General features: G+C 39.4%; 1 protein-coding gene across 2 annotated transcripts in view; it reads right to left on the bottom strand.

Moving 5' to 3' along the window:
- C7H10orf90 (chromosome 7 C10orf90 homolog) overlaps window positions 1-21,083 on the bottom strand; it is a 189,540-nt gene extending 168,457 nt beyond the window's left edge. For both annotated transcript variants that reach the window (XM_054036146.1, XM_054036145.1), the window contains exon 1: window positions 20,850-21,083. The gene's annotated coding sequence lies outside the window, so the exon portion shown is untranslated. The remainder of the gene's footprint in view (window positions 1-20,849) is intronic.
- Between the last annotated feature and the right edge of the window lie 2,600 nt (window positions 21,084-23,683).

Here is a 23,683-nt window from a genome sequence, read left to right as displayed (position 1 = left end):
TAATCTCTCCCGAACATGAGATGAGTTATATTGTTTGAAACATTCAGTGTATATAAAGACTATTCAGGTGTATTACATATGCATAAATTAAATAGAAACATATAAAAAAAACTAACTTCAGATTTCCCCCCCTAACATTTTAAAGGCTAAAAAAATAAATTACTTTCAACAGACTCTTAAATTGATACTATTACAAGTTTGTGTATTTTAGAGTTGGTCGTCTGATAAATAAATTTATAATGTAAAAGTCCTGATGGTAGTATCACTTACTCTAGTAAGTAATTCTTACTTGAACAAGTAGTCCATTGCAAGATCAGACCCTTATTCATCAGCCTTTTCTGTATTAAGAACATTATAATAGCCAGTAACACACATTGTAAGGGCATATGTATGGCTTCTTTTCTAAATTGAAAAATCAGATAAATAAATAAAACATGTAGTTTAATGTATAAATCTATTTTTGGCATTTCCATGACATCCATCACCATATTATCTTAAAAGATTTTATTACTATGTAATAATTTCCCCTAAATAAACAGATGGACATTTTCCTACAGTTAAGTAGTCTTGTACAAACCTTGTGCTCTCTATCTTGTCGGAAAGTGTAGATGCTTTGTCTGGAAAACCAGTTACTTTCCCCCAAATCCATTGTTACTGCATTTTTTTTTTTAGTTTTGTACATTAGGTTTTTATCTGAAGTTTCCTGGCCACACTTTCTATGTCCCTTGAAGAATATTTCTTGCAACAGTTGTGAATCCAGAATACAGCATGTTATTGACAACCTTGTTGATGTTGTTAAGAAGTCTGGTAGATGAACAGGACTTTTTGTTTAGAGTTCAGGTACTGATCATCTCTTGAAAAGGCACTGCTATTAAGCTAACTTGTTACACTTCCAAAAAATTTTCAAACTGAGTAGTTAAATTTTCAAGCTTGTTATTTCCAAAGATCAAGAAAGAGAATTTGGAATGCAGAAGTCTCATCTGTGGCCTTACACTGTCCTAGTAAGCCCCTTCACACCATTTGATATTTTATATTTCATCTGCTTGCTTGCAGGGTAGCTCCACTGCTCCATGAATATCACTTAACTTCAAGTTCTTGTCTGATTTCAAAGGAGCAGTTTTATTTCACATTACAGTAAAGTTTTCTGAACTAAGATTTTATCCACTTGCAAAGCAAGATGCTGTATTTTTCAGACCAAAACCCCTGAATCCAAATAATTTTAAAAGGCCTTTGTAAGAGAGTCTCTAGCAATTATATGAACTCTGCAAAATATTTTTTTTTAAATGCGACTTATAATTGAGCATATACTATATAATAGATATAATGAATGTCCTCGGTAATGAAACGGACAAGATACACATTTGAGTAGGAAACAAAACTTCCTACATAGAGAAAACAATTACAGAAATCTTTCTGTAATGAAAGAACTTCATTTATAATGAAGCTGCAGTGACAAATTCTACACTGATTTGCACAAAATTAGGCCAGTAATGTCTTTACAAATCTACAACTCTAGATTATTAGATATATTCTGCAAACTCCTTACTTTAAAAAAATCTCTTATATTATTTTATTATGGTATTTCCTAGCATCCCCCCTCCCATTGTGCAAAGCACTGTATAAACACATAACAAAGGGATGGTCCCAGTCTGGAAGAGTTTACTTAAAAATGAACCCATTACCAAAGTCTCTGGGCCCCAGTACAAAATGGAAAGCTGTAAATAAGTTGGTGGAGCTTTTTACAATGGTTTTCCAGCAACATTTTGTCTCGGATGAAATTAAAAATGCCATGCACTTCATCAGATTCTTCCACATATAGACACCCATTGACCTGAGCCATAATTCCATCATAAAGAAACTATTGATTGGAAGGATATCATGGGACATTGCACTAGCTCATCAGGGAACTGAGGTTCTAAAGCTCCCCCTACAAGGGCAACCTAAAGCTACAGTGTTATGTATCTTATGCCAACAAAAGGGAGGGACACAACAAAAAGGAAAAACAAAACATTGGGTGAAATCCTGGCCCTATTGATGTCAATGGCAAAACTCTCTAACTGCAGTGGGGCCAGAATTTCACCCATTGTCTCTTTGGGTGAGTCTACATTTCAAGTTATTCCGAGCTCAAGGAGACATACTTGCACTAACTCTCATTGAGCTAGTGTGATAAAAATAGCATATACGTGCCTAGGATCTCAGATAATGTGTGCGGGCATGGGGCAGCTAGCTGCAGCAACATTCTATTTTTAGCATACTAGCTGGATTTAAGCCGGGAGCCCCTTTGCCCCGGACAACTTCCACAGTCAGGCCAAGGCTTTCCTCAGCTTGGCCCAAAGGGGAGAGTCCAGTGTGTAATGTAGGCAGCCTTGCTTCACCCAGGAGAAACCAAAATAAAGATGAAATAAACATCCGTAACTTAAATTGTCTGGCAAAAAAATGCAGTCCCCCTATTATGAATAAGTTGGTCAGTTTCTCAGGTTATCTTTGCTTTGTGGTTAGGGCTTGGCTCTCCGAACTAGGAGTAAAGAGACAAAGCATGTCCACCTTCCTTGGCAAGCCCCACGGCATTTCCTCTTCCTGTTTATATATTTGACATAATGAACCTTGGTGGAAAGGATCCTCCCATTATAACTTCTCTGGGGAAGGGCAGGCACTATTCATTCATCCATCCATCCAGATTTGTATATAGATGCCCAGCACCACAGAGTTTTCTGGCTGGTTCCCTCTGAAGACAATTAACCTTTCACTTTATGGGTTTCTGTTCTCCTCAGCTTACTCACATATTGCCAAATAATGACATTTTTCACTGGTAAGATAATACTCAGTTACAATTATGACAGAAAATAATTCATAATAAATATGAAAATACTTATACTTGTAACTGACTGGGTCATATTTTACTTCACTAGGTAAATACATGAAAGTGATTTCTTGATTAAACATTTCATCTCAGAAAAAAATCATAAGTTAATATTTCACTTGTTTATATTTAACTTTTTAGCAATTGTAGAACTTATGGGGAATAATGCAAAGCACTTAGATGACAATTTTGGATACTGTATAAACGTAATCCTGATTCTGGAGACAAAATACTCTCTAACTCAACTGCAGATAATTTATTCCTGGCTGTGACTATACCTGATGGCTTCAGGAGGACAGACTAGTCCTTGATGGCCATTATGGAATCTAGATCTTCTGGAGGACACATGAAGGACTACACTGAACACATGTTACAAAAACAGCAATGTACACACAGAATATTTAAATTACTCAATTTTTAAATGGGGGAGCTTTTAAAATCATGCTTTATTCACTTTTTTTAACAAAGTATTTTGAAGATGGATCTTCACTATCTAGAAGACCAACCTTCTCCCTGTGAGCCTTTATAGCAGCTGAGGTCAGCTAAGACAGCTGAGGTAAGACAGTGAAGTAGCACAATATGGTTTTTCCACAATGAACTTACTCAAAACAAGCCCAAACCCATATATGTAGAAAAGCCAACTCCAGGCCTTTATGCTGAGATGAGTTGCCCAAGGGTAGATGATTTTGATCCCATCCGGCTATTCTCTGCTGCCTTAAAGGGGGACCAGGCCAAAACATGTTCCTTGACAGGGTGATAGAGAGTACTCAACTGCAATAACAGTCAGCAGTAATAGATGACTAAACCAATGCTATTCTATATAATCAGCAGATCAAGAATGTCAAACAGATGGACATCCTCTATAAATATTTTTTAACTATTAGAATTTTACTTGCATCTGCTGTAAGTTACATAGTCTCAGTTCTGGCTAACACCCTCAGGCCAAATCTACTAGGACCACTTTTCCAGTATAGCTAGACCAGTATATATACAGCAAAGCACTTCTAGTGTGTACTCTGCTTATACCAGCCAAATTGTGCTTTTGGCAGCACAGTTTATTTCCCACTCCTGCTGAGCAAAATAAGCTATACCAGCAAAAGTGCAGCTTTACTGGCATAATAAATTGATCTCTTCATGGAGTGGCTTTTGGGGGCATACTGCATTTGTGAGGGAATCAGACCTTTTCACACCTCTAACCTACATAGCTAAGCCAGCAAAACTTTGTAGTGTAGACTGGGTCTCATATTGGTGACAGCAGTGGCATAATTAATTTGGAAGGAGATCCACGCAAGTATATCTGATTGCAGGTCTGGGGCCTAAGGCTCAGATCCACAAAGTGATTTAGGTATTAGGATGCTCAGCATCACACCGCCTAACTTTTAGGCACTAAGAAAATCATAGGAAAAACTCTGCAATCCACAAAGCCTGAGATAGGCACCTAGGCTCCCTATACAATGAATGAGGAAAGAAGGTGCCTTAGAATGCGATCCACAAGTAAGCACACTAGATGGTGAGCTACCTAAACTAGCCAATGGGAGACCTGGATGAGAATGGTTTGTACTAAGCCCTGCCTGTCTCTGAGAAATATACACCTAAAGCCAGGGCAACGTCTAAAACTTAGGTTGACCTAGCTACGTTGCTCGGAACTGAAATTTCATGCCCTGTGCAACGTAGTTAGGTCAAACTAACCTCCATTGTAGACACAGCTAGATAGACAGAAGAATTCTTCTGTTGACATAGATACCACCTCTCAAGGTGATGGATTTACTAGAGCAAAAGAAAAACTGTTGCTGTATGAGTGTCTACACCACAGTGACATAGCTGCAGCACTGCAGTTGTGCCACTGTAGCACTTGTAGTATTGACATGCCCTCAGTCCTGGCTGCAGGGAGGTGCCTATCTCTGCTAATGAACCAAGAACCAGGGGAAGATAGGCCTCTTCCACATAAGTCACCTGTGGGACCCAATCTGGTAAGCATGCTCAGAGGCTAACTAACTCCACACAAAACAACTGGGGGAGTGGGGGGAGAGGAGAAGGAGAAGCTTCTTTATAATCTTTAGCCCAGTGGTTAGTCACTCCTCATGTGAAATGTGGGAGTCCACTCATTCAAGTCCCCCTCTGTCTGAGGAGCAGAAGGGATCTGAATAGGTATCTGTCACCTCTCAGGTGAGTGCCCTAACCATTGGGCTCTTGAATAGCCCGATGTGGGTCTCCCTCCATCTCTCCTATTGAAATTGTTCCACTTTAATTAAATAGTTGACAGATTAAATATTAATTGGGCCAGAGAAAAAGTGAGAATGACTCCAGCAGCAGCCAAATTGGTGAGGGATAGACTAGCAGAACCACAATGGAAATATGAAAACTCATATACCCCTAGAGGAAGCAGAGGTGAGAACAGGACCCAGAGGGTCTGAAGCAGCCACAGCAGCAACCAGGATATGACAGAGGAGCAGGGTGTGGGAACCAGAGGGTCTGGCATGGGCCCAGGAGCAGATAGAAATCCCCCAGACTCTCTTTTGCAGCCAGCTCTACTCCCCATTCCACTGAGCCTCCCCTCACTCCCCCTCTGTCCTCCCGTTTGCAGGGAACTTCCACCCCTCCATTGACTCTGTAGCCTAATGTGTAGAGCACTCACCTGAGAAATGGCAGATCCCTGTTCAAATTCCTTCTCCTCCGGCAGAGCGGGGACTTGAACCAGTGGTCTCCCACATCCTGGTTAGTGCTCTAACCATTGGACTAAAGCTTATAAGGGAGATCCTCCTTCCCCAGCTGTTTTGTGCACAGCTAGGCAGCCTCTGACCTCTACATTTGGTTTGTTTAGGATTTCCGAGGGGGAAAAAACCCACAAAATATTTCACAACATTGCAACAAGTAAAAATACAATATTTTATCCATCTCTAATTAGGTAGCAGGTCATGGCTGGGGTTTCCAGGGCGAGTCCTTTTCTCTCTATTCTCTGAAGAAACCAGCCAAGTCTTAATACCAAATAAAAGCCAGGTATATAAATCAATCTATGAATTTCTTCAACTTCCTATACTAGGGGACAGATTGTGCCTTTAAGACACAGCTCTGTGCCAGAAGGCTATCAAGGAGGTGACACTGTAGTGGCAGCCCCAGGAGGAGGACTCCACCAGCATTCCTCTTGGAGCCCAGCGGGCCCGTGCTGTCAGCAGGAGATAGCTGTCCTGTGCTGGGTATAGCATGCATTCATCTCTGTGCTCACCAAGCTCCAAGTAAGGTATAGAAGGGGATAGGAACATGGATCGGCCTTTCCTCTGACCTTTTCTCTTTGGGAGGCTGCAGTTACCAATGATGCTAGTGCAATGACTACGCTCCTTAGCTACCTAGTGGCTGCACAGTGTACAGAGATATAGGTGATAGGGTAGACTCATTGTACTAACTCCTACTCCTGCATCTGCAGAAGACCAAAGTCACTCTACTCCTAAATTTCTTCTAAACTGAACCCTTAGTGCTAACTGTAAAAGAACAGCAGGGTTACCAGTTGTATTTCATTGGTAGGACAAATGAAAAGTACTCCACTTAGGAAGGAACAATCAGTTGTACTCATACAAAATGAGAAATGACTGCCTAGGAAGGAGTACTGCGGAAAGTGATACGGGGGTCATAGTGGACAACAAGCTAAATAGGAGTCAAGAGTGTAACACTGGTGCAAAAAAAGCGAACATCATTCTGGGATGTATTAGTGGGAGTGTGGTAAGCAAGACGTGAGAATTAATTCTTCCACTCTAGTCCGCACTGATTATCCTCAGCTGGAGTATTGTGAGGAGTCCAGTGGCACCTTAAAGACTAACAGATTTATTTGGCATAAGCTTTCGTAGGTAAAAAACTCACTTTTTCAGATGCGTGAAGTAAAAATTACAGATACAGGCATAAATATATATTGGCACATTTTGAAGGGCAATTTAGTCATGGTGGATGTAATCCACTCCCAATAATTGATGAGGAGGTGCCAATACCAAGAAAGGGAAAATTGCTTTTGTAGTGGCTTTGTAGTGGCTGGCTCACTACAAAAGCAATTTTCCCTTTCTTGGTATTGACACCTCCTCATCAATTATTGGGAGTGGACTACACCCATCCTAAAGTGGCCTTCAACATTGGTTCTCCACTTGTAAGGTAACTCCCTTCTCTTCATGTGCCAATATATATTTATGCCTGTATCTGTAATTTTCACTCCATGCATCTGAAGAAGTGGGCTTTTTACCCATGAAAGCTTATGCCCAAATAAACCTGTTAGTCTTTAAGGTCCACCGGACTCCTCGTTGATTTTGTGGACACAAACTAACATGGCTACCCCTCTGATACTGGAGTATTGTGTCCATTTCTGGGCGACACGTTTCAGGAAAGATCGGGACAAATTGGAGAAAGTCCAGAGAAGAGCAACAAAAATGATTAAAGGTCTAGAAAACATGATCTATGAAGGAAGATTGAAAAAAATGGGGTTTGTTTAGTCTGGAAAAGAGAAGACTGAGAGGGGACATAATAACCGTTTTCAAGTACATAAAAGGTTGTTACAAGGAGGAGAGAGAAAAATTGTTCTTAACCACTGAGGACAGGATTAGAAGCAATGGGCTTAAATTGCAGCAAGGGAGGTTTAAGTTGGACATTAGGAAAAACTTCCTAACTGTCAGGGTGGTTAAGCACTGGAATAAATTGCCTAAGTAGGTTGTGGAATCTCCATCATTAGAACTTTTTAAGAGCAGCTGAGACAAACACCTGTCAGGGATGGTCTAGATAATACTTAGTCCTGCCATGAGTGCAGGGGACTGGACTAGATGACCTCTCGAGGTCCCTTTCAGTCCTATGATTCTATGATAAATGAGCTCCACTGACAGTTTTAACACATATGGAATTAATCCGTTCTTCCTTGCTTGTAATGAAATGGGATATGCAGTATCTGATACGAATTTAAATATTTTAAAAATGAATTCTTCAAAAAGACAAGGAACCACAGGTATAGAATGTCAGAAATTCATGTCTGTGAATTCTTAATATGTTTTACAATAAGATCACCATTTACAGCTATGAAATATGTTCCAACATAGGTGGCATTTCTGAGCTTATCTGCAGAGGGCTGCACAGATCCAACAAGCCATTAAGTATCAATAAAAACAGATTACCATGAATTCATGACTGGGTAATTTAGTTTCTTTTGAGGGGATGATATGTTATTTTTTACTTCTGAGCATTTCATTGACCACTCAGCTGAGTGAATTCATGTTCCTGCCTTCTTCATGAAACAAGAGCCCTTATTAAAATAATTCAAACAAATGCCCTCTTTACATTGAGCCAATATACCATGGTCTCCATCCATCATAGTTAGTTTGGTGTTGTATCAGGTAAAAATAAATCAGGTTGAGAACAATTATTCAGTTTATTTAAAACAGTCACAATACGAATGCCTTGGGCCAACATGCCACATCCCTAGACTATATAGACAGAGAGATAAAATATATCCAGGCAGAGGACATGACAAAATTCTTCCTTACCTGATGAGACTTATGCATGAATGAAATCCCCATGCAGCATGTAAATAATGGGTTCTTGTCAGATAGCAGAAGTATGAACATCATAGTGTATGATGACTGTAAAATGAGAACCAGTTCCATGTTTACTAGTGTGCACTTTCCTCTTAAGGAAACAAATCTTTCTATACCTTTGATGCCCTTGGCATTTTGAATAAAACATGTGGGGATTTTATTCTCCAGAGAAGATCAGTTGTAAACATTCAAGCTACTTATCAATTTTTTTTATATAAAAGGAACATCACTCTTGCTTATCTATCACTAACTCTTAAGTGAATTCAGTGAAAATAATTATTATATTAACAGCTTTTTTGTCTTCTTGTAATTAAAAACTTTTTTTGTAATCCTGATAGGTGTTTTGCCTGAAAAGCTTTGTAAAACTATTTGCCTGATTTAGATCCCATCACAATGTTTACCCTTTTCTAAAAGAATTTTACAGTAGATTATTAAGCCTAATATGAACAGTGACTGTGTTCTGCCGTCAGTGAACAAAGGACAGCTCTGTTGCAGTGTGAGAGAGAGCTGCACAGATGGAATTAGCAGAGGACTATTGTTTCTTTGCCCCCTGCCCGCCCCCCAAAAAGCCCCGATATCATTAGTATCTTGTTCTATTTTTGATCCTTGGGGAAAACACTGGATACAGACATTCAAATACAACTTCTCCCACTTACATTAGCTTGCTCTGAATTAATGTGATTTCTTCTTGATTTTAAAATTGAATTTAGTGCTCATGAAATGTACCAAATTGCGCAGCCTTAGAGATTAAAGTCATGTCAATTCACAGAACAAGTAACAATTGGATTTAATGATGCAAATTGCCCTGCCAAAATGTTTTAACCTAATTCACTTAACTTTATGAAGGATGTCAGAGTTCAGCTGTCATCACCCCATTCAGTCTTTAGCCTTTTTGCTAATAAGGGTGCAAATTACTCTGATAATTTTAGTGGTGTGGACACCTACCCAGTAGAAACTGTATTGCTTGTGCATAAATCAAGTAATTATCAAAGGATAATAAGTGGTGGTGTATAGAAACAGATAAACCTCTGACCTGTAGAGGTGAAAGTCTCCAAATCCCATAACTTGTGATACCAGCTCACTGAGTCACATCACGTTATACACAGATCATGAAAAGAGCACTGTTCAAATAATTACACCCACAAATTTAATCATTAAAGTTATGTAGCGTATTGTACAGTAACTGAAAGTGTGCATCTCAATTAAAAAATCCAACATCTAAACCAAGAAGTTATAACATAAGAATATGCATGTTTTCAACAGATGGAATGAAATTCACCCCTATGCAGTAGGCCAGTACATGTCCTAGACTCCATTTTAGTCTTACATAAACCCTCAAAATGGCACTTAAGTGGTGCCTATGACTTCTGCTAGCCCCTGTATATGACAGACTGCACCTACGCAAATTTCTTAAGTGTAAGAGGATTTATTTCAAATTCCATGTTTAAAAAAGTCAAACCTGCAACAATTTGTTTAATAAAACACTAGTATAGAATAAATACCACATTTTTATACTAAACTAATAATTTTAAATGTGGGGTAAGTGGTTTATTCTGTTGTAAATATACACTCATGACACCATATTTTGACTTAAACTAGAGCCCTGCGTGACACCATCTTTTTAATCCTGCTCCCATCCTGTCCCCCAATACCCACTCCCTCATTGTTATCCCACACCCACCTGCAAAAACCTTAGATCCCACAAATCCTGCAAGAGAGACAGATTCCCCCAGAAAAAAGAAGAACAGGAGTACTTGTGATTCCCCCAGATTACTAAAAAAAAAAAAAAAGGCTGTTATAGATAAAATGTTATATATACAAAATATAATAAATATTTATATACAGTAACTCCCCACTTAATGTCCTCTCACTTAACATTGTTTTGATCTTACGTCCCAGCTCAATTACAGAACATGCTCCATTTAAAGTTGTGCAGTGCTTCACTATAATGTCGTTTGGCTGTCTGCTTTGTCCACAACTGGCAGCCCCCCTATCATCTCCCCTGCGCGCCCCCCCCCCAGCATGTCCCACCCACCGGCAGACCCCATGGATCAGCGCCTTCCCCCTCCTCCCCCCGCCTCCTGCCCGCAGCAATCAGCTGGCTTGTGGCGTTCAGGAGGAAGGAGCGAGGTCTCGGTGCGCAGGCTCCCCCTCCCTCCCCTGCCTCCCGAACGCTGCAAACGAGCTGACTACTGCGGGCAGGAAGCAGGGGAGGGAGAGGGAGCCTGTGCGCCGAGTCCTCACTCCTCCTCCCTACCCCCTGAACGCCACAAGCCAGCTGATTGCCGCGGCAAGAGGGAGGGGGGAGGAGCGAGGATGCAGCGTGTGGAGTAAAGGGGGGGGGAAGAAGAGGTGGGTTAAGGGTGGAGGCTTGGGTGAAGGGGTGGCGTGGGCAGGCCAAGAGTCGAGCCCCCCACCCCTGGTGATTGCAGAGTAGGGGAAGCTGCTGCTGCTGCTGCGCAACGTGCTTCTCCTAGCCTACAGCACCTTCAGCCTCCTTGACTGCCTCATTGTCTCCGGTGCCAGTGGGCTGTGCCTGTGTGGAGTAAGGCAGGGGCACCTCCCAACTATAGTACTGTACTATACTGCATGGCAAAAAAAAATTTCCCTGGAACCTAACTCACCCATTTACATTCATTCTTATGGGGAAATTGGATTCGTTTAACATCATTTCACTTAAAGTCACATTTTTCTGGAACATAACTACGTTAAGTGAGGAGTTACTGTATATACACACATAAAAACTGGAATTCAGACACAATTTTTACTACTAAAAGAATAAAACAAATCTTGCTTAAATCATGTAAAAAATACTTTAACTCCTGTTATAATAGACACCAGATCTTTTTCTGTCCTCGCTTAAATTTAAATATTAAAACCTTTATTTAAAAAAAAATTAGTGTTTTCCTGCAAATTACCACAGTCTGTTAGTGGTTTTTTTGCCCATCCAATCCCACCTGCAACAAAGTATATTTTATCCACTCCCGCTATTATGGCAGCAGGTCCTGCAGGACCTGTGGGATCCCAGTCCCGCTGCAGGTCATTAACTTAGACGACATGTCTGTGTAGAGGAATAAGGAGGAGTAAGCATCTTAGATCAGGTGCACTGGTCATATGTATTTTAAGACTGGATGAGGAGGGTGTGGATTGGGAGGAGTCTTGGCTCCAGGTATCAGTGCACCAGACCATGCATACCCACCATCACGGGGTGGGTTGTAATTTGCTGCTTGTGTGGGCTAGCCACCCCCAAAGCAAAGGGGAAGAAGGGTGGGAATGATGCCTCAGCCCCTTCTGGGGCTACTCTAGGGATGGCCCAGTTTCCGCTTCATCTCTATGTATGGACTGTGCATAATGGTATAAATTAGCCCTTAGCATGTTGAAAGTAACGGCGATTCTATCAGCAGCAAACCAGAGCCCAAGTTTTTCATTACTCATTAATTTTATTTTGTAAATTGCTTTAAATGTTGTTGGATTTCTGACTTTATTATGAAATAGAAACAGTCACTGAGTCAAAGACTTGCTGCAGTGAACTGCAACGTATATTATTGTAGATGAAAAGTAAGTAATATAGGCCTTGCTGGAGGCCTAGGCTTAACTAGCAGTGTGAACCAATGGCTGTGAACCAGAGTAGGCCTGGCCTTGGCAGAACAGTAACACACTGGGTGTCAGCTAACCAGGTAAGCACATTCCTGACCAGAGAGGATGGTGCAAAAACACACAGCTCTCTCAAGTAACTACATAAATGCATTCCTAAGAGATGGTACAAGAACACACCAACCCCTCACAAAGATAAGGGGGCATGACAGGATAATGGATAAGGATGTTTTGTTTGAACTAGCAGGTATGAGGATTAGGGTGGTAACTAACAACATCTGGAGCAAAATACCTAACTTGTTGGTAACAATGTCCTAAAATACAAAGGAGAAGTTATAGGAGGGGCATCTTTGTCTTGGTCTAGGGCAGTGGTTCTCAACCAGGAGTCCGGGGCCCCCTGGCAGGCCACGAGCAGATTTCAAGGGGACCATGAAGCTGGGCCAGTGTTGGACTTGCTGTGACCCAGGGCCAAAGGCCCATCACATGGGACTGAAGCCTGGGGCTCTGAGTCCCACCACCCGGGGCTGAAGCCGAAGCCTGAGCATTGTAGCTTCCCTGGGACCCCTATGGCGTGGGCCCCAGGCAATTGCCCTGCTTCCTACCGCCTAACACTGACCCTGGCTTTTATAAGCAGAAAACCAGTTATTGTGGCACATGTGGGCTGTGGAATTTTTATAGGATGTTGGTGGGGGCCTCAGAAAGAAAAAGGTTGAGAACCCCTGCTATAAGGCACAAGTACCATGCTTTGTCAACAATAAACCTGGACAAACACCTTTACCGCCAAACCAAGCCTGTGGTCTGTCTTTAAAAATAATATTGAGGTCTGTCGAATCAGCATGCGGAGCTCTCTGCTCACGCAGCTAACACCAGAGATCCAAGAAAAGCAGCTCTAGCAGCCTTAACAACACTCCTCAGCACTAAGAAATTCCAGCAAGCAAGGGTCAAAAAAGCTGGATTCTTCCCCTTCCCCTCCACTTTATATACGTTGTTCAGTCTTTGCAATAAATGTGCACTGCCTTCTCCAGTCAGTCTGAGTGGGGGAAGAGGGTCATGTATTTTGCCTACCTCAAAAGAGCAAGGAATAGTTATTAAAGTTAACAACTGGTGATAGTTCTAGAATTAAAACGTAGAAAATTAATAGCTCTCACGACAGAAGAAGAACGCAGAACAAAATCAGAGATGTAAAGACAGAGTTGCCATTGTGGGGCAGGTGCATAGGGCATACATCTGCATACTTAGCTGCCACTTTCAGAATGGTTTGAGCATGTTAATCTGAGGGCCAGTGAACAACTGCATGATAAAACAGGATAGGAAGTAATCAGCAATATTGTGGAGGAGGATGAGGGACTGTACATTAATCCTAATCTATATTTGGTGTAAATCAGGACCTGCCTAAAGACTGCACTTTTCTCCTTTTAGAAATATTTTTAGTAGGTTCATGTGTAGGATCACTTGACTTTTGGTGGTGAAAAAAGATTCCTTAAATGATAAACAAATGCCTCAGAATATTCTGTGGTAATAAAATAGGACATTGCAAACTGAGCTGAGTTTCAGGTTCATAAACAAAAAAAACGGCTCATGACAGTTTTGTCTGATTTCAAGTTCTGTTACAAATGCTATGCACAGCTATAGTATAGATCTGCATTTAGTTTGTACCCTATGTGATTTGTAGTCTCATGTGTCTCTAACATTGCAACACAAAGATGTTTTGGCTCAGAAAGAATCTTTATAAAATGAAGTTATCACTGAACAAAGTAAGCCCTATCATGTTCAGCTCCATTCAGAACAGGCCCAGAAAAGTCAATGGGTGTCACTTTTTAAGTAAAACTCTCTATTGGTCCAATGACATTCACTAAACATTAAAAGGCAAAAGTGGCCAGGAAAAAAAGTGTTCATTTTTTTAGGATCCAAAGGAAAAGTTACAACAGTTAAAAAAAACCCCAGAAAACAAATTCATTAAGCACAGGCTACACAAACATAAAAGGTGGATAATACATTATATCTTACGTAAATTATAAACACAATGTAGTAAAAACAAAAGAGATTAAATAAAAAAGAGATTACCTTAGTCTCAAGTCTGCAATGACCCCCTTGTGCCATTCTGTATGTTCCAGGGACTGTAAAGCTTGTTTAAATAGCCAAATGAGGATTGTCCTGATGTGGGGGAACCACAGGTGTCCATTGAGCCAGGTGTACTGGCTCTGTACCAACTCTACCTCCTAATCTCCAGCATATTATTGCCTTAATTATTATTTATATTGTGTTTGCCCCTAGAAGGCAGGACATCATTGTGCTAGGTGCTGTACACACATAATGAAAAGATGGTCCCTGCCTCAAAGAAGTTACAGTCTATGGCTGGAATGCAGCTACAATCCAACTATCCCCCAGCTGCCAGAATGACCTGTTAGGCTTGTTGCCAGGCAGATGCAATTTAGAACCACTGTAAACTGCTTTAAAATGTGGAGGGAGCCCAGCTGGTCCCCAGCCAATCCCAGAATTGAGTGAATGGAAAGGTAAGAGGACATAAAACTACCTTTACTCCTCCTCTTCCTCGGGTCCTGCATCAAGCACAGATGGATGGAATCTAAGAATTGGTCCCAGAGTGTTGTAAGTGGTGATGAAGAAAAGGGGATGTGATACCAAGAAGGGCTTAAAAAAAAATCTACCCTTGCATCTGAACAGGGAGAATGCTCTGTTCTGTATTACTGAAAAATGAATGGCTGGTGTAATCTATATTAAATATAAAGGAGCCGTTTGACTATAAATCAGGTGAACTTTTAGTTGGCGTATTGAACTAGAAAGGGCTGCCAGGTCTGGTTAGACACATTTAGCTTACTAGATCTTGCAAGAGCAATTTTATTAAAAATTAATTTTGTATTTCTTGTAGTAACATTAATCGTGACAACTTTATTTAGTATAAAGCTGGATGTGAATATTAAATCCATTTTAGTTTCATTGTAATTTAACAATGAAATAAAGCACCAACATTTAAAACTTTTTTGTGTTTATGATTGTGCATTAATATAAAATTATACATGGCATATTTAAATAAAGAGAAAATGAAACATACAGCCATTACAGCATGCACCCTGATTTGACATCTCCAATATATATTTTACCATCATAAGACACCATTTAAAGTTATGATTTAACCATTGTCATCCAAGACAATGCTTTTTTGTGTCCAGTTTACACTAAGAAGGTTTGATACAAATGCTTCTACAAAAAGCTTTTATACTCTTCATTGACAAGACTCAAATTCTCTGTCATGTTTACTATAAGACACATAGTTGGCCTAAGTGTGCATTATGGAGCAACTGCATTTGTACACATGGGATTACTCAGACACAAATAAAGGGAGAATTGGTTCACTGCTATTAGGAATGTATATATGAAATATGCTGCTGACATCTTGTTTAAATAGTTTTTAAAACATTTGGATATCCACTTAATCCTTAAAAGAAAATAAGATGCAAAGAGGAGCAAGAATAACAAATGACAGAAGGAAATAATGTGGAGAGGGATAAGTTATTGTATTTTAGGCTACCTTACTTTAAGTTACTCAAGTGATAGAAGAAAAGCAGGAGTTAGACAAGATAATATAAATGTGATGCTTGAACCCATTAATCAGATTAAATAACATGAGGAGCACCAAAGACCCTGTAGGCTGAAAGAATAAAACATCACAAATGTAGCTGGAAATTGGACTACAACAGTGGGTAGTTATGGGGGGGGGAAATCAATGATTAAAGAACATATTGTAGAAATCAATGCTGATTACATAAGGCACTGGCAGTGGTTGCTTTAGAGATACAAGAGAGCAATGACCCTAGGGGTAAACATGCATCACCCCTTCAGGACATATGGTACTTGTTCAAAATTCAAGCCACATTTCCCAATTGATAGGCAGAGAATAATCCCACTTTCTGTTCAGGTTTGTGATGCCATGAGCATCACACCCCACTTTGGAGACACGCAGATTCAAAGTGTGCTATCCATGCTTACATTACTATTTTGTGTGATGCAACAGGTTAGATCTCAACCCTTTAGTTGATTGATGATGAGATTACTGCTGAGCGTGCACAGGAGCCCACTGAGTTCAGGGCGGCTCCCCGCAGGACCTGCAGTCTGCTCAACACACTATCAGTTACAGGATTGGGACGTTAGTATGCCATACTCTAGGAAACACATTTAGCAGCTGGGCTAAGTCCTGCACCATGACTAACTTAAACAAGGATCAGAAAAGGATTTTTCTATTTGAACACAGTAATAAAAGTAGCCTCTGTAGAGATGGATCCAAGTCACACATTTGGCTTCTAGATCCCAAATGCCCAAAATTTGGGGGGCATTTGGAACCATTATTGTAGTTCAGGCCCATCTCCAATTGTCTGTGGAGTCGCAGTCTTGCAAACAACCTCTTTTTAAAAATTTAATTTCATTCACTGCTGGGTTGCATTATACTATTATTAGCTCACAGCCAAAGATGTGCTTATGTCATAATATATTTTACAATGTAATTCATATACTGCACGTAGGTTTTTTTAAACCTCTAAAAACGTTTGAAGTTGGATTTTGTGGGTAGATGGGTAACCGGTTGAGGAAATAAGAACAGATTAGACTTCACCCAACTCTTCTCTAAGACAGAACCCAATTCATATGTTTTATTAGGTTAATATTTTTGGTTTTAATGTTCAGCTCTTGCACCTGTTTCTGCTTTTTTTTCTTCTCCTACCTCTGAGTTAGCCAAAACTCTAAAGTGTTGGGAATGGGTTGAAATGATGATTAAGATCGAATTATAAACACATTTTTAAAAACAGTGACACTCATTGCCACAGGATATCATCTTGGAGCTAAGAGCTTTGTGGTGTTTTTTTTTAAAATGATTAGATGTTTATAAGGATAACAAGAGCATTAGATAGGAAAAAAGATTTTAGAAAAGATATAAATCCTCAGGCCACTAAGCACTAATTGAGGGAGGAAATCAGGAAAAACTTTCCTTGTGGGCAAGATACTCCATAGTTGTGTACTCCAGGGATTCTAGAAGCATCTGGTACACACACTATCAGAAAGGGTGCTGGCCAAGGTGCTCCACTGGTATGGAATGACAATTCATATGTATCTATACTAACTGTGGAAATGTATTCCCTTGGATCACTGTATCATTTAAAGTAAATCTCACTTGAATGAGAAATAAAATAATGGAAGGAATAAATTAAAGGATATTCAAATTAATATAATTCCCTCCCTACTTACTTAGTCCTCAGTTCAGCAAGATATTTAAGCACATGCTTACCTTTAAGCATGAGAGAAGTCCCATTGAAATCAGTTGGTATTACTTGCATGCAGGGCCAGCTCTGGGTTTTTTGCAGTCCCCTGAAAAGAGCCACCCCCAAAAGGCCAGAATGCCGCCCCTTGAGAAGTGCTGCCCCAAGCACATGCTTGGAACGCTGGTGCCTAGAGCCGGCCCTGCTTGCATGCTTAAAGTTTAGCACATGCAGAAACACGTAGAGCTCTGCAAATCTGCGGATATCGGCAAATATGGAAGCAGATATCTGCAGATCGTGTTTGCGGATCATGAATCAGATGCAGATAAAAATTTTGAATCCACGCAGGGATCAAGAAAGAACTAAAGCAGCAGAATACAGCATTTCAGCATCTACTTAGGAATCATAATGTCATACTCACTGTCTTCATTCTCATTCATGCACTAGGCCCCTACATGCAAAATTATAAGACTAGGGATACTGTCTGAACATCATTAAGTACTTTATAATAGCAGAGACAGATTAGGTAAAATATGTTGGGTAACCATTTTTAGCTGTAAAGGAATAAAGAGATAGAATAAAACTATTAATCGATTAAACTGCATAAGGGCTATAAAATTCCTTTGGGATAAAAGTCAAAAATATGTAATATAGATTCACAGGAACATATACTTCACTGAAGCAGGTAGAGAGTTAGGTATTAGGATCAATGAGCAATTAAAAGGAAGAGCAGTGTTTAGAAGCATTTAAAACGACCATATCATATTATCACTAACAAGACATAAATTTTGATAAATGGAACCACGGGAAACTGTGGGACTATGTTCTCATTAGAGAGACAAGGTGGATGAGGTAATATCTCTTACTGGACCAACTTCTGTTGGTGAGAGAGAAAGCTTGTCTCTCTCTTGTCTCTAATGTCCATAGCTACAACACCACTGCATATGTTCCCATTAGATATTCAGGTTTAACATCCTGCTTAAGGACAATGAGGATGCCGGGAAGCCTGGATATTAAGCCATTAGTTTGGACCATTAAACTAAAGGCTCAGAAAATAGGTCTTTTTTCTCAATATAAGCAAGCGTAATAGCAAGTGTTATTTTTAAATTACAATGTACTGGCCCTGTATGCCTAATGTACTGAGTTCCAAAATGAACAGATGCTACACATAGGACCAAATCCTGCTATTGGTCAGCATCGGGCCCAAGAATGACAGTTTTTCAATAGCGTTCAGTATGTACTGATAATCATCTGATATATAAGAAGATGATTAAGCAAGTTGTGATGCTACAATAGGCACAATTCTGCATTCCTGACAGAGGTAAGACTCCCATTTTCTATAGACTCAAATTAAAACTGTCAAAACCACTAAAGTGAATTAGGCGCCGAAGTCCCATTGAATTTCATTTCAGTCCCTTAGACATTTGTATCTCCACACCCTAAATAATATCACCTGGAGTTCATTATGTGGCTTGAAATGCTCAGTATTGTAAGCCAGGCATAGATGCTGTCTAATGGCTTTGCATTTTTAACGATCTATCAGATTCTTATTTCTGAATGATGCCGTTGTACTACAAACAACTACTACTCGATATAGCACACAAAACTTACAGCTAGTGCACACCTATCAACTTAAAATCCTTCACTACAGATCCCTTTTATCATGCTAAAAGGAAAAGGTGCATCTTGAAGATAATTAGAGTTGTTAAATATTAAGTGCTGGATTGAGTGGTCAAACAGACAAAACAATAAGAACACGGCAGAGCAACATACAGAACAAGAGTTTGTAGAGGAATATTGGCAATTTGTGAAAAATTATACATTGTTTTCTAAAATCTAGATTATAGCTGATACCTTGATTAGCTCTATATCAAATTATTAAGAATATAGGGGGATATTTTAAAAGGCACAAGGGGGAGTTAATTGCCTATTATGCCTTTTATTCTTTACACAAACGTAATATTAAGGAACCACATTGGCATGCTGGGGTTCAAATAACTACGTTGATTGAATATAAACAACACTGCTGCTCTGGTTGGATTCTAGCAGTGAGCTAAACACAGAACACAGTGAGCACAGATAGCAGACTCAACTATTTAAAGGGATACTACCCTGTTCCTATACAGTATATTCAACTCTCCCTTTAGGGTATGTCTACACTACTGCTGCCTGAGTTAGTGTGCTAAAAACAGGAGTGCTGCTGTGGTGGTATGGATAGCGGTTTGTGCTAGATGATGGAGTACAACCTTGCCTGACTGGGTACATACTTAGGTGGCTAGCCTGCGCTGCAGTGGCCACACTGCTATTTTGCTATTTTTAGTGCTCGAACTTAGTTAGCACTGTCTGTCTACCCATGCTAGGAATCATCATCATCACAGCCGCAGTGTCAACATACCCTGAATTAATGTAAAGGACAAAAAAGTTACCAATGCATTACTCTCAAAATTACTATCGCTAACCATACAACATGCTACAAATTAAACCTGAGAAGTGCTTTACTACCCTATACACTACACAACAGCACCTGACTCCCACTGGCATACAGTTAGGCACCTAACTTCCATTGTCATCACTCTCCTTAGAGCCTTTGAAAATCTCCCCCATTTCAAAAATCAAGTATTTGAAATACTGTACAGTAGTACGGCTCCAGTCCTGCAACTGGATCCACACAGACAGATCTGTGCACGTGCAGGGAGCCCCATTGACTTCAATGCAGGCAGAATTGGAGCTTATATTTGTACTAGGAAAAATAAAAGGGAAGGTTAAGCATGTGCTGGTCATTATCATTGGTATGTTTCAAATGCCTAACTGTTTTCTACTGTCCTGGATCCCAAGTGGCTTGTTATTATAGATATTATTGTGCACAGATTTCATTTTGATACAAAATTCATTCTTTATCTACAGCACAGCTATATGACCCCACCACCAAAATAGTGCTATCTAATGGGAACCATCTAGCAGAGCTCATATATACCGGGCAGAAGAGAGGCCCATGATAGCAGCAGTGAGCACTTCACTCCCAGAGAAACGCTGCACATGTGTAAACCGCCCTGGGAGAATAATGTTCACAAGAAGATCTGTGATATAAATCATTTTCACTTTCAAAATGTATTTTCCATGCTCTGGAAGGAATCATAAAAGCTCATTATGAAAAATTCACACACTTAATTACATGCATTTCCAAATTAAGCTACACTCTGTCAGGGAAAATATACAACACCACACATACTAATATTACAGCTTTTCAGTATTGTTGTAAAGAATCCACAATCAAAATGATCAAGCAGCAATGGGATAACTACTTGCTCTCTCTTTTTAAGAAGTGAAATGCAACAAACTAAAAACAAAAAACAAAATCAAGAAGTGATCTGACTTATAAAACAGAAGCCCTTAAATATGCATGTGTTTAGTATTGATAGTTTTGTCCTATTTACTTGAAGCTGCATTAGAAAGGTAGGATGTACATATAACTGCAATCAGTATTTCTACTTAACTATAACATGCTTATGTTTTAATTGGAAAGACTATGATTATACATCTAATTTTCTTCTATAGAATGAGCAAAGTAATTACCTCTGCCTACATCACTTCCGTCATACCCTCTGAGAACGATCTCTGCATGCGACCTTCAAATGCCAAAAATGGCCTTTAGCCACAATCCACTTATTCCACTTTTCTTAAGATTTTTAGAGCAGTCTCATTTCTGCATAGTGTCTCTTAAAAGTATATCTTACAGAAAATGGACCTACTGTCTCCCTTGTCCTGGAAAAAAATGAAAGTAATTTATTTTCCTTCAGAAGAAGAGAAGCTCAGGTTATCTAAGTAAACTCAAAAAGGAAATACGGTTAATCAGATTAATGCACAAAAGCCAGTCATGCAGCCAAAATGTTCATGAGTTGTTTAATAATTAACTGGATTTTTAAAAGCTGGCTGATGTTTTTAGATCAAGAGCTTGTGCTTATTATGAGGAGTACAGTTTAGTCAGTTAGTTTATTTAGAAGTGTTTTACCAGACGGAAAGCAAACTAGGATACAATCTTTCACTATTTCATCTTTTTATTCTTCTCTCAAAACTAAGTATTCAAATACTTCATGGTCTATAATCCTTCACAATTAAATACAGAAATAAAGACTCTGTGCCTGATTCTCCATTGCCTGGTACTTTGTGTAGTCATTTCCACCGGGACAAAGGGAGGGTAAAATGGCTGTAAAATCATTCTGGTTCGGTGACGTCTTATATTGTACTCACATTGCACTGGTGTAAACAATGATGGCACAAGAGAAGAAGCAGGATCAATGGGTTAAGTTTTCAAACCATACGGACATCTTACTGATTATCCAGAACAATACTAATACTTCACCCCACCTACCTCCTTACTCCATCACCACAACCCTCCTCCCCCCACAAAAAAACAAAGAAGCCTCAAATATTACTCTCTCTCTCTCTCACACACACACACACACGCGGACAATGTGGTAGTTTACTATAACTGAAATGAGCTTCTTTAGCTCAAGGGTCAACTCCCACATGTTCTCTACTGAGATTACCATTGACATTAAGGCAAGTAGCATTTGGACTTATGTACCTGTTTAAGTTTCAGTGTTACTGGTTAATCTGAAATTCTGATTATAGAATATCTAATTTCCTTTCAATTCCCCATTTTAACTAGGATTTATTTCCTTGAAATCTTTTTAAACTTCTGTGAACGTCAAGTGCTTCAAGAGAAGTGCAGTACTCAACCCAACCTCCTGACTGGATTCCAGTGTTCTGAGAGTGAAATTCACCCATATGCAGAAGGCCAGCAAGAGGACTGTGTACCATTTAAAGTAAGGCTTAAGTGGGATGTAAGAGTTTAAGTAGGATTTATGACCACTTGCAACTAAAGCTGGTCAAAAAAAAATCTTTCTAAACTATTTTTGCGTGGAAAATTGAGTTTCCAACTAAATGAATTTTTCATGAAGAAGTATCTGCTTTTTTTGTCAAAAAAACAAACAAACACTCTGATGCCTTCAGCCAAAATATTTTGGCTGAAAAACTAAATATTTTGATTTGGAAATGCTTCCATGGTGCCTCATGGGAGCTGTGGTTTAGTTGCCTCATGTCCTCTATGAGCTGAAGTCCCTGGCTAGATCACTCTCTCCTTCAAATCTCTTCTTAAAATTTTATTCTTCCACAAAGACTACAATGCTAATCCTTCACTTCAAGATGATTCACTCATTTATATATTTATGCAAATATGTATAAAAATTAATAGAGTAACTAGAGGAAAAAATCTGTAATGCAACTTTATTTGTCAGTGGGAAAATGTGCCTCTTAAACACCCATTTTTTTTCTCTCACCTTTCTGTGTCTGTTTGCCTTTTGTTGTGTTTTCAGTTTAACTTTAGCTGTTGGGTCAGGGATGTGGGTCTTGATTATTCCATAGCCTGTATCTCTCCCTGTGGGATACTTCAGTAACTGAGAACAGCTGAGGACCTGAATTAATAGCCCCTTGATTTAATTATGAGGGACTGGAGGCAGGTGGTTTTCAGTGAAAAGTCTTGGAATGTAGAATTAATTTCTCTCATTAGCTACCAGACCCTGAACTAACTCACTTTTAGGTCATATTCCAAGACCCGTATATTGTCCCAGGCTTTTGCAGGCTGAGCAACAAGTAGATAACCAGGAGAAAGAGAGTGAGGTTTTCAGTAGGAGAAGAGTTCAAGTCAAGACTGGGTGTTTCTGAAAATCCATCCTTACGTTTTAAATTATGGAGACCAAACAGGGTGTTGGTTTCTGGGAAACTAGATCCTTTTTGTTATCTGCATTTTTATAAAGATTTTACATGTTTTCTGAGCATTGGATAAGGACATTTTCAGAAGCTGAGACAAATGAACAAGCATTTGCCAGTTTAGCAGCATGCACACCTGTGGTGCTATTTAAAATATTAAAAATAAATGATGAGAAAAATAACATTCCATGCTCTGATGGCATTGGCCTCATGCTAACAGTAGGCAGATTCATTATAATGGAGTTTCACCCACTCATGCCAGTAGCAAAGTTGGCCCAAATCTTTACCCAGAGCTTTATCCATCTTCCCAATTATATTTTTAATATATGAAAACAAAAATACCCTTTGAATTAAGAACCACACAAATGAAAATAAGAACCATGTTGGGGGTGACTATGAACATTTTAAAAACTGAACAGCTAGAAGAAGGTCTTATTTTTTTAAATTAAGAATGGTCTTGATGGAATAATTCATTCATAAAACACCTTAAAGGAAGCAAAGAAACTAAAAAAAAAGGTTTTGCTAACAGTTGAATTAGATTTCAAAACTTTAATTCAGAGTGAATTGTACTTATGATCAGTGTGACTCATTAAACCTCTGACAGAGGTTTCCATCTACTGTAAAAAATATTGTTAGAG

Source organism: Malaclemys terrapin, chromosome 7 (assembly GCF_027887155.1).
Source record: "Malaclemys terrapin pileata isolate rMalTer1 chromosome 7, rMalTer1.hap1, whole genome shotgun sequence".
Classification (NCBI taxonomy): Eukaryota; Metazoa; Chordata; order Testudines; family Emydidae; genus Malaclemys; species Malaclemys terrapin.
The sequence above is the reverse complement of the archived record's forward strand: the minus strand, read 5'-3'. Positions and strand labels throughout refer to the sequence as shown.